At 38.6% G+C, this 17,327-nt stretch overlaps 1 protein-coding gene and 1 long non-coding RNA gene across 3 annotated transcripts in view; both read left to right on the top strand.

Moving 5' to 3' along the window:
- LOC131678987 (myb-like protein I) overlaps nucleotides 1-17,327 on the top strand; it is a 457,888-nt gene that overhangs the window by 261,515 nt on the left and 179,046 nt on the right. The gene's annotated exons all lie outside the window — the stretch shown is intronic.
- LOC131678991 (uncharacterized) lies at nucleotides 7,282-8,269 on the top strand. Of its 2 annotated transcripts, none has more exons than XR_009303782.1 (3): nucleotides 7,282-7,418; nucleotides 7,509-7,881; nucleotides 7,970-8,269. It is a non-coding gene; the product is annotated as an uncharacterized LOC131678991 (long non-coding RNA). The 2 variants fall into 2 exon arrangements; XR_009303783.1 differs by having other exon boundaries at nucleotides 7,282-7,441.

Below are 17,327 nucleotides of genomic sequence, written 5' to 3'. Positions count from 1 at the left end.
GGAAGTGATTATATCGAAATGATGCCTTCAGCAAATTTGTAGCTCTTACTTTTGCGAATAACTTAACTGAAGACTTCAAATATCTATTTTGAATACTTTAAAAGTTATGGCTTGATTACTCTTTGTCGCCCATTTATTGTTCCATATAGCAATAATCCATTGAAATAAGCCAAACATCATTTCGATAAAATGAATTTTGCATTTCATTTTTCTATCTACAACCGCTAGAAATAATCACCGAATACTTCCAAGTTGTCTGGAAGGAACTTGATAACTTATCAGTGCAAAAATTTTCATTTGTGCGAACCTTCTGACTGCAATTTTTCTAACTCATGATCATCGGATCGATCTGAAACATATCGGAAAATGAAAAGCGAAATAAATAACTCCAAGCGAAGGCGTTGCCAAGAGAAGGCTTTGGGGTTTAACACCATACAACGCTCCCCCCCCCCACCACACCCAAAAAAAATATTGTATTGAAGTTGAAAATTTATTGATGCAGACTGATTTAATTCAATATTACAATAACAATTATCTGATCCGTACATTGATATCCTGTTGTTGTAAACGTCATGAGGACTTTTGATAAATTGTCGGAATGGGGTCCTGATATGTAACTGATCTATTGGTCTTGATTTCACAGTTGTCTAATTGCATCAATATCAAAATCCTGAAAACATTCCAATAGAAAATTCCAGAGTTCTGTAATCAATCATAATCCTCAGATTTCTTTTCAAATTGAGCTCGTTTTTGTAGAGATGTACTGTAATAAGGGTCTTTATTTAATAGGAAGCGAAGTTAAAATTGATTTAATGTCTATGAAACATAGAACTGCGCACCAAAAAAATGCATAACTTTCAACATTTGCTAAAAATGTTTTTGCCTTTCTCATTCACTCTAAAATTCGTCAATCTAATCCCGACCGGGAGGGCCGAGTGTCATATGCCTATTGATTCAGTTCGTCGAGATCGGAAAATGTCTGTGTGTGTATGTATGTGTGTATGTATGTGTGTATGTGTGTATGTGGAAAAAAATGTGACCTCTGTTAATCAGAGATGGCTGGATCGATTTGCACAAAGTTAGTCTCAAATGAAAGGTACATCGGCTGCTATTGAGTTTTTTTATTGATTGGACTTCCGGTTCCGGAGTTACGAGTTGAAGAGTGCAATCACACAGAAAATTCCCATATAAACTGAAATGAAAAATTTTCAAAATCAAATTTGTATTTTTGATGCCAAATGACTTTATAATGCATGAAACATCGAGATTTGATGTAAACTCGAAAAAAATAATGCTTGACAAAAATTGATGTTTTTGGACTTTGGTACATTTTTGCCTTTCTCATATAGAAAGGTTATGCAATCACTCTAAAAATCGTCAATCATACCAGCCCGGAGGGAGTATGCAGTGAGGGGTTGCTACTTTAAAATTAAAACTAGTTTAAAATTTCTTAACAAGTTGAAAATTTTTGGCAGGACCTGGATCTCCCGGATCTTACTATGTGATAGTGAAACATGGCTTGAAACCAGCGCCGGTCAAGCAATGTTTCAGTATCACATAGTATCTCGAGATCGTGGCTGTCGATCCATTGTACGTATGTGCAAATCGTACTGAACATGTAATATTCATTTCCACCATTGTATTGAACATAACTCGCCATGGAATCGTAGTCTGGACAAATGAGAAAAGCACAATTGCACCACTAGGTGGATTAAAACAGGTTTTTATTTTGGGAATGCGTCGAGTTGAGACGAAAACGTAATATGATTAATATCGAGGATAACACTTTCCAGAGAGAAATTTATGAGAAATGACGATTTCCATTCGACTCTAGCAAGTCCTGATCGATTTTGATGAGAATTTGATTTTTGTTGTATGACCAATTATATGTATAGGTCAAATGTTCAAAAACAATAATTTAAGGTCAAGATAACATCATTTTGAAATCGCCAATTTCGGAGGTTTAGTATCTTCGATGAGTTTTACAAACGTTAAACAGCGCATCATTTGATAAAATAATTTTGGCGGTATATCGTCCAAGAAGTATTTATGGTGAATTTTCTCAGGTTAATATTCATGACTACAATAAAGTCTCAACAAATTCGCTAAAAACACGAACTCTGAACTATTTTCTGAAAAATTAATTCTGCATAATTTTAAAACTTCAAAAATTACGGTTTCGGAATTATGCCGTTTGGACAGTACGATCGATTTTCACCAAACCCCCACCAATTGTAAAATGGTATTGTAAAAAAACGTAAGGGCGATACTTCAATGCTGATAAGTGGGACCGAAAAAGTAAACAATGGTCAAAGGGGCGATACTATCATTTTGTCAATTTCAATGGCAAACACAAATTATAATTTAATAATTTCAAATACTTCATGAAGTTTTGGGTTTCGATCACTGAATCATGCAATCTAGGATGTAAAAAACACAATAGTTCTTAAATAGGAAATAAAACCAAGTCTGGAAATATTCACTGTTGATTTTCTTTGAATGGTGTCACTGCTAGTATCGCGTTTTTTTTCAGAAAAAGCGTTGATTTTTAGGTCTCAGTCGCGTTGGAAATTTGAGTAAAGTATAAACTTCGATTTTTTGGCTCAGTACAATATACATTACCCCTTTAGGAAAATTCAGTTTTCCCACCACAATGCATTGATTGAGTAATTCAGATATTTTATTAACAGAGCATTAGCAATAATTCGTTTGTATGTCTATTTTATGGGGCATTTTTTCGCTTTCCCATTGATTTGGTTTGAGATTTCTAGCACTGATGTTGTCCTATGGCTATGCTGAGTCCTGCCACAATCCCATGTAGTATGTGTTATCAAAAACATCGCGAAGCATCAAGTTCTAAATGTTCTCAAACGATATAATATCCGAAGAGAGTGATAAGAGTTATAAGAAATGTCTCATCTCACTGTTAGGTGGATTAAAGGCGTTTTATCATAAAATTTCACATATTAACTCCATTTAACAACGAAATTCTTATTAAATTTACTACATTTTGTGTAAAATACTCTTGATGATCGCATGAGAAAAGTTTCCATCGTGGAAAAACAGAGGAAGTTGAGGTATCAGGACACTTAAAAAAATGTGATTTGTAGAGTTAATGTCCAAAAATTTGATGTTTCTGAATTTTACCGCTAACGAATTCATTTTCGTTGTATTCATAAGAATTTTCCGCGTTCAACAAGCTACATTTCATGAAAATTGATTGAAGAATAATGGAGATATATGCACGAAAATATATCCATATTTTCCCATATTACCAATTTCAAAAATTTCAAGCGAAGTGGGCGGCAGTCTAAAATTGTCCAAATGATGTGAAATTTGGCATCTAAGCTTACTTTGACATTTGTCATAATATGAGAGGGGGGGGCTGTGAGAACTCAAATAATTTTTTTTTTACATCGTTACAGTTACAGGAGGCTCTCCGTTTGATGGAGCATGGAAAGGACTCTTTGTGTTTCCTGGGCAAAACATGGGAGTTTTTGAGTACTTTGTCTGAAAAATCATAGCAGATTACCTTAGTTTGAATTTTTTCGCAGTGCTCCATTCCGGGTAATGAGAAGGCGGACACTTGGATCAGAATGATAATGGGAAGGTGAAGTTTATAAATATTTCTTCTCAGAGGACGGAATCCCAAAGGCATTAACAAACCTTGGTCCAAGAGAATGGATAATGGCAAGGCCCATCTCCGGCGTATTGAGGTCATGGAGAGCGGTGTCAGCGCTTGTGGTGGTGGTTATCGCGATATTAAACATGTTGTCTGGTTGTGCGCTAAGTGTTCTAGTACCAGATCTTCGTTAAACGAATCCCTTCGGCCTCGTTTCAGTCTAGTCCGAAATGCTATACCAAATTCGATTCTTTTTGCATGTATCAGGTAACTAGCAGTTGGGAAATTAGATTCTGAGATGATTATGATTTTCATTGGTTCAGTTTTCGATAAAAATACACTGAATAAAAAAATTAGTTTGGACAAGGAAAAGTTTTTTTCCAAATAACTCAATTTACCAACCCCCGGCTTGGTTTGTAAATGAAGGTTCCAGTGGACTGAGGTTGCGGGTCTGACATAAGAATGTTTTTTATTCCAACAATGCTCATAAAATACTTTTCGCCAGTTGAACACAAAATTGTTGAATGAGTTTGGTTGTGACGTAATGGAGGCGGATTCCCAGTTTAAGCACACAACTTTCCTAAAAAAATCTTGGTTTGGCAAGCGATTCGTGTATGTGAGCAGAAAAGTGAAATTTTCATGTTAAATTTCACAATTTAACACTAAAATAAAATTTCGAATTTGGCAACTGAAACGCAAAATCGAAGTGGTCGGAGTCTGGGTAGTGTATTTTACTTATTTTTTTGAAAGCGTGGTATTAAAAATCTTGCCTGTCGAAATCTTTTGTATGCTGAAGCATCTCCTTTTTAATTCTAAATAGATTTTGCTTATTGTTGCGACGATTTGGCCCAAATAATGAAAAAATCTGCGAACTACCTATTTAACCTGACATTCTAATGACACATCTTGCCTGAAGAAATGACCATCAAATTTCTCAAATTTCGAATCCAGGAGTAGTTCATAGACTCAACTACGTCTTAAGGTTTCCAGATCTGAAGGTATATGTTGGATTTCAATGCATTAAAAATGTTTTAACACTAAACTAAATTTCACTTCCAGAAAAACTACTAACTAGCTGGTCTCGAGGTACCACAAAAGGGCACAAAACCAAACCGTGAAGAAACCGCACTTGTAAATAATCTCGTTAAGTTGATTCTGTCATCACCCTCACATCCCATTCCATTACAACAAAGTCCACTTCGCGCTGACAACAAGAGAGGTCTTAAAACATTCATCTACCCATAGCAGCTACCGGTCGCAATATGTCAGTCAGCCAGCGTTGATAGCGTCCTCGGTCGTGGAAGGGTTGGTAGTCGGTAGGCAAGTGTATGGTGGTACAATAATAATGCACCGCCTCCTGTACTGTAACTACCCGTTCGGCGGCGTTGCTATCGTAAACGTAACCCAAGCTTCCGAGCGCCAAGACGTCATCATCTCAGTGTTATATGTAGTGAGCCAGAGCAAGCCACTTGACTGCTGCTGCTGCTGTCCGACCGGTCAGTAGGTAGCCAGTTGTAGTCGATCGATCGGCTGGAGAAGAAAATGCTGACTCGAGTTGAGACCCCCATCGTATTAGCTAGCAGAAGAGAAGATGAACCCCGGATAGATATCTATTTTACTGCATCTCACCGTGCTTCTGTCGGTTTTCCGCGCACGGTCGTGTTTCCTTTCCTTCGACCCATCAGACCTTAGCCGTATCGCGCCGTGTCGCGGGCCCCTCGCGCCCTCACCCGTTTACCGAACGCTGAACGCGAGAGCTTTGATTCTTTGGGCCAGTTCAGCTCCGTTCAGTGTGCTCGGACTGTGTTAAATTTACGACTAATTTGATTTACAAGTTTGACACGGACATGCGTGAAACAACCTCGTTCGTCGCTGGCTGTCCCTCGGCCAGGTCGCGCTTTTAGGTTGACCGTTTTTTTGTTGTTGTTGTTGCTGCTCTCTCGCCTCCCAGTGAACGATGATGACGATGGGATTGAGGATGTTGATGCCTTTTCCAGAGCGCTTGCTAGCTAGTGTATGGTGTTTTATTTGATTTATTTTTCCGTTTCAGCGCTTAATTCGAAGCGATGGAAATGGGGCTGGCGAGTGAGTGAGAAGATCAGTTAGTGTGTGTGTGTATGTGTTTGGCTTCGGTGATCGTTAGGAAACGGTTGAATGGGTTTCAACGTGCAGGTACCCACGGACGACGACGGAACTGCCACCATCAGGCAGCGCCAGCGCTAGTCTTGCAGAGTGGAGAACGGGGGGCACAAGTTATGGGGTCCTACGGAAGATTGATGGCACGTTTGCTGACCATTTCCTGGGTCATTAGCTTTCGGTTTGTCAAAATAGGATTTCATGAATGGGAGCCGAAAAAAAACATGGAGATAAATTGGTTTCGCAATGACATGTGGTCAGCGAGAAATCTGGTTCTCAAAATTAATTATTGACGGTAAGTGGAAAGTACAGGTGCGACTAACGGCAGCCGAGCATTACCTACATTCAAGACAATCTGTTTTCTTTTGTTTGTTTTCCATTTCATAAACTATTATGCTCTATTTTTCGACACACATTAAACGTTGCACAGTATCTTGGACTGTGCAAGCAAGCAACAAAATGAAACGATCTCATATTGGTGGAAACGGTCGTTTTCGTTGCATAAGTCAGATTAAATTTGTGTAGGCCAATTATTACTAATTACTCTCATTTCAAGTCGGAAGTATCATTTGAGTTCCTTTCGAGGTACCAATTGTTTTCGGTTAAGATGGATATGTGGCGTGAAAGTCGTTTATTTCGAATGTGAATTTTGGCCAAATATTGTGAAAACTTTTATTGAAAAAATTGCAAAATTCTACAACAACAAAATTTGTAGATTTGGGTTTTTGGAAGGAATCGGCATTTTACCCTCAAAATAGGACCCGAGTGATTTACAAGCAATTACGCATGAATCAAAAGCGCTATTATAACTGGTAGAACGCATATAAAGCGTTGCGGATCATGACAAAAATACATTATATGGCGATTAAGCTGTGGAAATTTAAACTATCCTATAATTTGGAATGCATTGGTGAATTCAGCGTTCATTTCGAAGCGGAACATTGGGAGGTCGGCCTTGGGCCCGTAGAAAATCCTTTAACCACAATACTCTGCGCATGACAAGACAACAGCCGCGTCCTTAAATCCACCAGCAACTCATCGGTATTTTGATGACTTTTTGTTGCGGGAGAGTAAAGCGACGCGCTGTGACACCAATGCGCAACATAAACAAAGCTTGTTAGTGTTGCGCGAGAGTCATCAGAATGCTCAACTACTAACCGTACGGTGCCGACCGATGCTTTGCTCAACAAACATGAATTGAGCGGTGGGAGATCAATAATACTCACATATGAACAGGGTCGCCAGGTGCACAGTTTAATCTGTGTTTCACAGAATTTCAGTAATCTGCACAGATTTTTAAAACCACGATTTTCCACAATTTTCTGTTATAATGCACAGACTAGTACAGATTTCTCAATTCTTCACCTCGCCCGCAATTTTCACCTCGTGCAAAGACTAAAAAAAGGTCGCGACTTCTTGTTTTGTATACACTTGTACGTTTTCCTTAACACAGATTTCAAGAAATATTACCTGGCATCCATGCATACAAATATCAGTTTTTTTTGCAGCCATTGAACGGTTTGTATTCCGTTGTACTTGATTGTAAATTCCGTAAATTCAGAATCATTTTCAATGCATAGCTTAATTTATTCCAGTAGTGTTACTAAGATCTGCGCATTCGTAATAATCAGTATGTGGATGTCCTGGATGACAAGCTTCGGTTGGTATCAGTTTTTGTTTTAGGTTGGGTGTATTTCTGGAACATTCCAAATTTAATTTAGAGTAGTTATGGAATCATTTTTATTTCTAGGAATCCATACGATTCATGTTGCCAAAATGAGAACAAACGATAGCAAACGGATGGTCAACTTGAGCGAACTTCGCAGGAAGAACCAGGCCGGGTTTACCGTTATTTTCGAACTGTTTTCCTTAATCCACGGCCACGAATGTGTGAAGAAAGCAATACTATGATTACGTTAGAGTGAAATTACAAAATATTTGGCAAACGAAACAAAACTTGGAGGTGATATTAATGTTCTGCTTCTTGGAGACCATCGCCAAGTCTCAGCTGTTGCATTACGTTTTGCACACATTTAAGTGTTGGTTTGACTGCTACTGTTACTACCGATCTGAAAATTGCTGAATGTCGATTGGAAAAATGCTGGCCAAGCGCAGTTCTGTAGGTATGTGTTGATGAGTTTAAAAAGATGAAACTAATCACAAGATTGTGCAACAGTGCTGCATGTTAATTTCTATTTTTGTTTGTTTTAGTACGAGTGTACAAAACTTCGTTGGAGAATGGATATGTGTTCCGATGACATCTGGTATTTCTAGTATTTCAGCAACCGCGTCGCGACCAACCGGAACGATGGAGACTGAAAGAGGTCGTCAAATAAAACGTGTTTTGACTGCTCGCTTACACTATCTTACATTTATACGGTTGACTAAGAACATCGGTGCAAATGGTGGAACAGGAACATTCACTTAGGGAAAAGTAAAGGTTCCCATCGTGCGGATAACGGACGACGATGATCGTCGAAAAGATATTTGATAGTTTTAAATTATTTTATTAATCGCGAATGAAATCCTTAGTTTAGAACAATATGACAGTTTTATTATTTATCACCTATGTTTAACCCTCTTTGACCGATTTCCTATAAAATGTTATACTACCCATGATCGCATAGTTGTCCCGTTTTCTATGAGATTTCCTATCTTTATGGGACTGACATGCGATCATGGGCAGTATAGATAATTGCACTTTAGAATGCCTATACCTTTCTGTTTTCTTACAATACAAATGTTAAATTAATGAACGCTCATTGGGTTAGTAAAATAAAAGTATATATAAGGTTTGTTCCAGTACCAGGAGAAACTGGAAGTACTCCGGAGGAATCGTTCCTGTACTCTCTTCTTCTCTTTCTTCTTCCTCTGGTAGCAAACCGGAGTAAAAAGGAGTAAGTATTTTTCGCTCTGTTTACTCCGGAGTAACTTCCGTGTACTGGAACAAACCAATAGTTCGATCATAGATTATTATTCCTATTTACGACGAATGCAAGATTCGTTCGAAAGCGATTTTAAAGTAACCCCATTTGATTTTACTGTGGTAAACGAGAATATAAAACTTTCGAACGAATCAAGAATCAGTAGCGACTGGCTCAAATGACACGTTTCCCATGTTGATCGGAGATGTGTGCCTTTCCGTGATTTGTCTTTTAATCATTTTTTTGATAGGGTTTAGGGATAAGGAAAATATCTATTCTTCATTCCCAAGGGAATAAAGGGTATAAGGGAACAGCATAAGCTTCTTGTTTTAATTTTGCGATAAGTTTTATGTTCTAATAGCGGTTTAAGCAGCTTTCAAATTCTATTCAAGCTTAAACAGCTTGAAAGTTCGCTTAGAACTTTATGTGAGCTTTAAAGTGCGCTTTTAAGTATTATCCTAACTTACGGTTGCTTTTGTGGGTTAGGAACAATAGCATATTATTGAGTTGCAGCTCTCTGTACACAGGTTCAGCTATGTATGGAGAACCAAAAATCCGGATACGCAATTGCATTAATAATACTCAGCACGCTGAATAGTAGCCATGTGATAATTGAGTTTGCAATGTCCGGTCAGTGCCAGTGCTTGGAAAAACGTACAAATTCTTTGACATTTTCAAACTCACATCCGGCAGAAGCTTGTGTTTGAACGCAAGTTTACAAGAAAATGTTAATAGTTGGTATGTTCCGATGCAGCCCAAGAGCAAATCTTGTGCTTTATCTATTTTATCGACAGTGGTAGAATTGGTTCTGAATCAACGAAGTCGCTTGCAGCGTCCGCTCTAGCCAATTCATCCGCCCATTTATTTCCAGCAATACAAGATTGACCGGGTACCCATAGAATGTAGATAGCATTTGAAACGCAAAATTCTTCGATATGAGTTCGACATGTGATTACTAATTTTTCGAATCGGCTGAACTCAGGTAACTGGCATCCCTATCTCTACATACAGAGTATGACAATAGGCAACATCGTTTTTCCACCGATCGATGGGGGTCAGTTTGACAACGTCAAAATCGCTTAAAATGTCATCAACAAACAATAGTAGCAGTAAACAAAAGAAAACAATGAACACTTTAACTGATTTGATGTAAACTAAAGTTCTCCTCGTTCGTATTTAAAATTAATTTCGTTCATTTTGTTACAAGCAAAGTTCTTATGTTGGCTACGAAAATATGACGTCACGTCACCCTCTTGGCTGAACTAAGTGGCAGCCTGACTGTCAGATTCAGATTTTTTTAAAAAGGGGAGGGGGTTGTTAATGCTTTCAGCGTGAAAAAAACTTTTTACGTATTTTTTTAAAAATTGAATTAGGTAAAGCGACTTGATCAAAACTTTATCTTTTCAATACCATTCTGCAATTTTTCTATGCAAAAATATCGACAAGTGACTCGAAACTTTTTGAAGAACGTATCTGAAAAAACACGATTTGCGGTGTTATATGCCATTCAAAAACTACTTAACCGATTTATTTCAAATTTTGCATGTACATTCTATGTAAAAATATATACCCCTAATGTACAAAAGTTTTTAACAATTCTCTTGACCCAAATTTCAAAAAAAAACCGAAAGAAATGTTTTTTCCACGCTGAAACCCTTGTCCCCCTCCTTAACCGTAAATTTCCCGTAGAAGTGCCGATTGTACGCCACACAGAATCGCGAAGATTTCTCCTTGAAATTCAGTACAGTATCTACCAAGCGAATGAGATTAGTTTAATCACAGAGAACAGACATATAAGCTAGAACAAACGATCCCGAAAAACCTGTGTAAACATTTAAATGAAAATACGTTAAAAATCACCATCGCATACAGGTTTGCATGCGTGAGTCACCATTGTATCCAAATTTGCACACAAGACCGGTATAGCAATTGCTGGCCGATCGAAGCGCCGACCAGTGGCAAGTTGCTACTTGCTGTTGTCATTTCAAAGTGACAGTTTTATTTCTTACACAAGTTGAAAACTTTACTTGTATGTCAGTTCTCAGTGGTTTAATCTCATTTTACAATAGAAACCAGCACCGGCTGGGCCCTTCAACATAGAATTAACAAAGAAATTACAAACTACGTATTCTTGAATTTGTCGCTCCAACCAGACAGCCATTTCTCGCGAGGAGGAATTCTCACATTCGAAGTATTGAAACAAAAACTACATATGAGTGTATAATCACTTGGAGCTCATATACTCATCCCAAGTAACCAACGATATATCGGATTACTATTCCAAAGCTTTAAGATGGCATGCATAAGAAAGTGCTTCTTGTTTCAGAAACACATATAGTGGTTTTATGTTCAGGAGTGCCTCTAGAGCAGCATTAGGTGTTGTGAACGCACCATTCATAGCCATCAAGACAATCCTTGGAAATGATTTAACTTCGATTGGATTGTCATGATTTCTCCCTTCTGCAGTAACACAAGGCACCTGTATACCAGTATTGGTAACAATTGTTGTGTAGATCGACTGAATGTACTTGGGTTTGAATCCCCAAGATTTGCCAATAGTCCGTCTATATAGCCCGAAGGCCATGCAAGCTTTCTTGACTCTGAAACAGATGTGTCCAATTAAGTTGTAAAACAATAATTACCCCAACTTAACTTGATCTGCGCCAATAATTTCAAAGTCAAAGAACTGCAATGGTTGAGCTCCGGTTGTAATTCTACTTTGCGTGAATAGCGTCATTAATGTTTTTAGATTAACTGGAAGTCCAACATGAAGGCACCATTGCTCAGCATCACATAAGGCTTGCTGTATCAAATCAAATAGTGTGTTAATGCAAATACTGGTGATCATATGTTGAAAACCCAAGCTCATTAAGTTTCCTCAACAAGCCATCGGTGACAAGGAGGTTCCATAGAAACGGGAGCAGCACTACGTTGAGGTCATCCGCAGACACTCAGTTTCCTTATCACTACTTGACCTAAGGATGAACGCAGATATCGGTTGCTAAGCATTGTGTGTATCCAATTCATGATATATGAAGGTACACCATGACTTCGTGCTGCTTCCAAAATAGATTCGAAAAACACGTTGTCAAAAGCACCTACAATAGCAAGAAAAACTCCTAAGCTTTATTACTTTTGCGAAATGTTAAATGTTGTAAACATCATTGTGTAACTGGACGGTAGTAGACTTTCCCCGCTGATATGCATGTTGCATTGCATACAACAACGGGTGGTCGATTTAAAGCTCGGGTCGCATTAATTTTTCTCTAACTCGCTTCGATCAACTTATCACGGGAAAGGTCGATTACTTACCCGTAAAGTGTTGTTTAGTTAAGTTCGCTAAAAGAGCAGATATTGTTATTGTTATTTATCGCAGTGTGCAATCGGGCTGTCTCAACAACCTATTTCTGCAACCTATGTTCTGCGACCGAGCACGCGGCTTCCCATGAGCGTTATGGCGGCTCAGAGGCTGTCCTTCCATGTTGCTCAGGGATACATTGCTCCTATACACATCCATGCATACAGGCATACATAGGGGCTTACATTCATACATACTTTCATACATACATACATACAAACTATTTGGCACAAGTTTAGAGCGTGTAACGTCGGGTCATCTACTCTGTCATCCTATGGAAAATCATTCTATCATCGCCTTGGGGTCAACGTCATATTGGAAAATTTCGCATTGAATCCGCTTCTGTCTCTTCCTAATCTCCTTTTTGTCTCCTACGTCCGAATCGACTATTAATTGAAACAGTAAACATACTAGCAGTATTAGTCCTTACTCGTGAATACTTTTCCTAAAACTGTGCTGTTTCATCTCTATCTTATAACATAATTCGATTATCCCTGTTCTAGTCAATATACGTATTCATTTCATTATGGACCAAGGAAACCCTTAATTTTTCTATTATTATTATCCTGAGTAGCTATACCAGTGAAGGTATTTTAGGATTTCGCAAAAAGAATCTCTGCCCATAAAGGCATAAGGATTATTTATCCACTATTCCCCATAAAGTTTGCTCAAACCGAATGTCCGCCTGGTTCGACTCGAATAGACCACACCGACCCGAAAGGGTTGTTTATCATTTCTGTGAGTCGGTGTGCTTGGTCGAGTTTAATAACAACAAGTCCTGAATAATTAACTATATCTTAGGTGCCAGTCCTGCACTCCTTTCTTAAACTAGCCTCAAACCCACGATCAAAAAGAGTCGACAACTAGTAGGATCCACATATCCCCCACCCAAGCGAATTGATCAACTTGCAAGTAGGAGCACATATCTACCAACCAGCCAAGAAGACTTCCGAATCAATGAGAATGGACAGTGCCAGTCGAAGGCCACAGGCCCAGCGTCATCTCGTACAGTTCCTGAAATTAAGAATTTTGTTAGTTCTACTCACAGATTTCATTTCAATGATAGTTTCATTCTCTCATGTTAAACTCGCTTGTCGCTGCTCATCTCTTCCGGCATATCGACGCCATCGGTCGACCGTCTCATAGAAAGGATATCTATCGGATCCTCAATTTCCGTCGGAACTCGTAAGTTAAGGAGTTCTACTGACTCGAATATCAACTATCCGAAGCGAAAAAGACATTATTTACCACATTAAATATAAGTCCCTAAGCTTATAATCAACTAAGGCTGTTTGTCGATTCTAACGCAGAAACGCTAATGATGTGACCATCAAGAATACGTCAGACAACCTCAATTGACCCCCTTCGACACAAGTTTGGCCTTACTAAGCCGTAACGCGGGTGGAGGCGTGAAAACTGCCGGATAGGAGTTGAGAACAGCTTAAAGCAACATCTGATGCTGCTCCAAATCTATGAGATATCCAAGACTGACTTGGATAGTTCCATCCAACCTAGTTTGCATACCTTACATAACTAGCTCACTGTTCTCCATTCACCCACTAAAAGAGTAGATATTGTAGCTAAATTTTAAAAGAAAAGTAAAGTTTAAATCGTGAGAAGCTAAAGTGGACAACAGGTAAAGTCCGAATATAATATCATTCCCCAAAAAACCAAGAACATCCCGTCAGGTTACTAAACAACGATTTGTGTTCTATTATCCACAGGACCCCGCAGTTTTGTTTAAAAAATTATAGTAATCTGGATAGGACGCGCAGTCCGTTGGCCTTTACCTGACGTCGACGCCATTGTTCCGGGTATTCTGGCTTGCCCGAGACTGTAGCCGAAGACAAAGGTCGCAACCATCCTTGGTGGACGACACAGAAAAGAAAGCCCAACCATTGCCACGATCGCTACCCCTTCATCAGTTCTAGTAAAGTGGACGGCAAAGACCGTAGACGTGGTTGTAAGAAGAACAGCAGGTCAACAGTAGGAGAACCAGGAGGTGATAATAAATAAAATAATAATACAAAAACATTATACACGAACCCATACAGTGCAACGATTCCACATATTGTATGGATGATACCCTGAACAGGTCGTTAGGCTCTTAAATTATACGAGGCTTATAAGAGAGAGAACAACGGAAGAGGCCCGAAGAAAAGATCAGATAGATATAAGAAGTGTAAAGTGGAAGAAGTAGAATAAAAGTTTGTGAAAGTTAGGAGGGTAAAAGTAGCGGATAGGATAAGCGAGCCGACCCTGAGGTCTTTGTTTCAGGGAGTCTCAGCATCCATATTACATATTCTCAATAGCATTTACTCGAATTTTTATTGAGATCTGATAACTAGAACTGAAACTGCATATCTTAAGTACATATGTGTATTTATAATTTCCTGGAATTTAAAACTTTTATTAAATTATCGGTTAAAAAATGAGAAAAAAATGGCCGGGGTAGGGGTTGTCCACGCTTGTCCACGCAGGCGGTATTCTTGTTCACGTGGTATATGAGTAGCCCCAACCGGTTTTACTTATAAAATTTAATTCGAAAAGTATGAGAAAAACTTTAGAAGGTTGTTGCTCCTTTCGGACAATCCCTACTAGTGCAATCGATCGACCAGCGGATCTGCCCTGAATCAAACCGAAAGTCAGCTTAGCAATTCGGGGCCAAGCTGTTCAACAGGTAACTCTTCGATTGTCGAATTGACGGCAAACTGGTTTGAAACGATTTCTCAGCACATTCCAAATTCTTATTATTGAGTCTGAACTTAGGCTCCACACGGGACAAGCCGGCATACTGGTAGCTTGTCAATCCAATTTGGTTTGGTTTTTAAACAGCAGTAGAATTATTAATAATAAACATACCACCTAATAGTTTTAAATAACGTTGCGAATATTTATTTTTCGAGTCATCTGAGAAACCCTTATAATCTATCATTCGATTCGTTACAAGGAAATAAACCTTTCTTCCTTCTTTTGTCATGGTACATAGAGATGAAATAAGTGATACATTTTTCTGAGCAGATATTTTTTAATTTTTCGTTGGTATTTTCTTGGTGAAACAGATTTCGTTTTGCTTCCTTATATACTGCACTCGCTGCACAGATTTTGTCTTTTTTATTGTGGATTACAGAGATGTTGTTACAACCAGACTCAGCGAACTCGGCGTGATCAAAAAAATCAGCAGCCAAGTTTCTCCAATCGTGTAAATTTGTAATTTGTAATTTTATTGAGCACGATAACCTGTTAGTACAGACTTTGAATCAGGTCAAGGAAGTTAAATGTAAATCATCGTTGAAATTCCTGAGTAAACCGCTTTGGGGTTGTTATGGTATCCATTCCACATCTTCGCATTTAAATCCCGAATCGATTTCGGTGGAAGCACTATGTTCCAATCCAAGAACATACGGACGTATTCTTGCTGACAATAACAGAAAGATTGAACCGGAAATCGTGCAGGAGCGACCAAGCCGTTGAAAGCGTAACAGTGGCAATAAATTTCGGTTTGTTTTCATAATCGGACAAATCCAGTCACACAGAATTTGGCAGGAACTGTGAAATCACATAGGATTCCGTGAAATCGTTTACTGACGATAGCAAAACACCGACTTGTTCGTACAGAAATACAATATAGTGGAGGCTGACGGATCCAAATAATACTGGACGTGGCGAATTCCTCGTCAGGAGGAAAGGATCCGTTGGTGCATTAAGAGCTCAGAAAGCTTCCACTAACGGTAACAGAATAGTGATATTCGACCAAACTCTTCAAAAGCTATTTTTCTTTAACAAAAACCACTACACGACGACCCGAGATGATGTCCGCGTTTTCGTTGTTTCCTCGTTTGGTAATTTTGTAAGGGATAGTGATGCCATTTTGAAATCGTTATTTCACCTAAACAATCTTTAACGGTCTGTGATGATTAAAATATAGAAATACATTCGTATGTGTTGTGTGATGCTTCTATGGAATGCAAATGCAAATATTATTCTTAATTTAATTTTGAACCTAAAACTGTTTTCATGCCATCTGTGCAAAAATGCCTGTATTCAAAAAAAAATTTAATATATTTGTGATATTAATGAAAAATCTGTGTATACGGCAGCCCTGGTGGAGGTAAATTTTAATTCTCTTTGCCGCTCAATCAGGAGAGGGTATGAATATCGCAGCTCTCCAGCATGAAATGTTGCATCTGTTTTTTTGTATCACAACAGAGCGAAAACCTTCTCTTCCGCTCAGAAAAATATTTCGGCGGCCATGTTTAACTCAACAATTTGGTCATCGATGACCAATTGTTGAGCAATGTTGAATTCCAAAACACGCCTAACATGTTCGATATCGCGACGATCGTGAAGGGAAGCGCAAAGACCTCTCTCCATGAGTCCAGTACGCCGGAGATGCGCATTAGAGTGGCTCGACATATGATATTTTTCAGTACAGCACTTTTTGAGTTCATTTTGTGGTCCAAACACGCTATGTAAATTGTGGGGTAATTGGTCCCACATTTGCGCATTGCTTTTAAAATTTGTATGGAAATTAATATGGGAAATACTATTTCCTATATCTCCTTACGTTCAGATTGCGATTTCACTCAAACTGAAAAAGATGGGTGGGTAATGTCAGAGACAGAACCGAAGTGAAGTAGAATTACACTTTAGAATACACTTGCTACAATTTTGACTATCTTCTGATAGGTGGTATTAAAACCAGTTATTTCGTTATTTCTAATGGATTTACCCGTTTACCCCAAACTAAATATTAACATGTAAAAACCTTAACCAAGCAGGTTTCTTAGAGTGGAATTTTCGCAATAATCCTGCAATTGTCACGAATGATAGTCGATAACGAATGCAGTACCAGGACATGATTTTTAGTGGAGCTTTTCACTTGTTGAGCCGCAATATTCGCAAGCAAAATAAGTAAAATGCACATTGCGTCGTCTAGCCGCACATAAACCAAACCGGTCTTAATGTGGATGTAAAAATCCCGCCATGCTTTAATCTGGTTTTACACATCGTTATTTATCTGTCTTTAAACATTGATGATACGTAAAACTTTTTCCCAGTTTGCCCCGAGAATCGAGTATCTTAAGTTTCCTGGGGTAGTGTACAAAAGCCCTAGAAACTCGTAAATAAGTTTTACGAAGTATCGACTATCAAATCATCAACAGAAATCCCCGTCAGCATCCGTTAAGCCAACATCATCTCCTTTACACAACGAAACAACCAGTGCTTATCTAATTGTCAGTCACACCCGCACTACTGTTTGCCAGATAAAAACGAACCAAAGAGC

The sequence above is a fragment of the Topomyia yanbarensis genome, chromosome 2, assembly GCF_030247195.1.
Source record: "Topomyia yanbarensis strain Yona2022 chromosome 2, ASM3024719v1, whole genome shotgun sequence".
NCBI classification, from domain to species: domain Eukaryota; kingdom Metazoa; phylum Arthropoda; class Insecta; order Diptera; family Culicidae; genus Topomyia; species Topomyia yanbarensis.
This window is presented reverse-complemented; position numbering and strand designations above follow the sequence as displayed.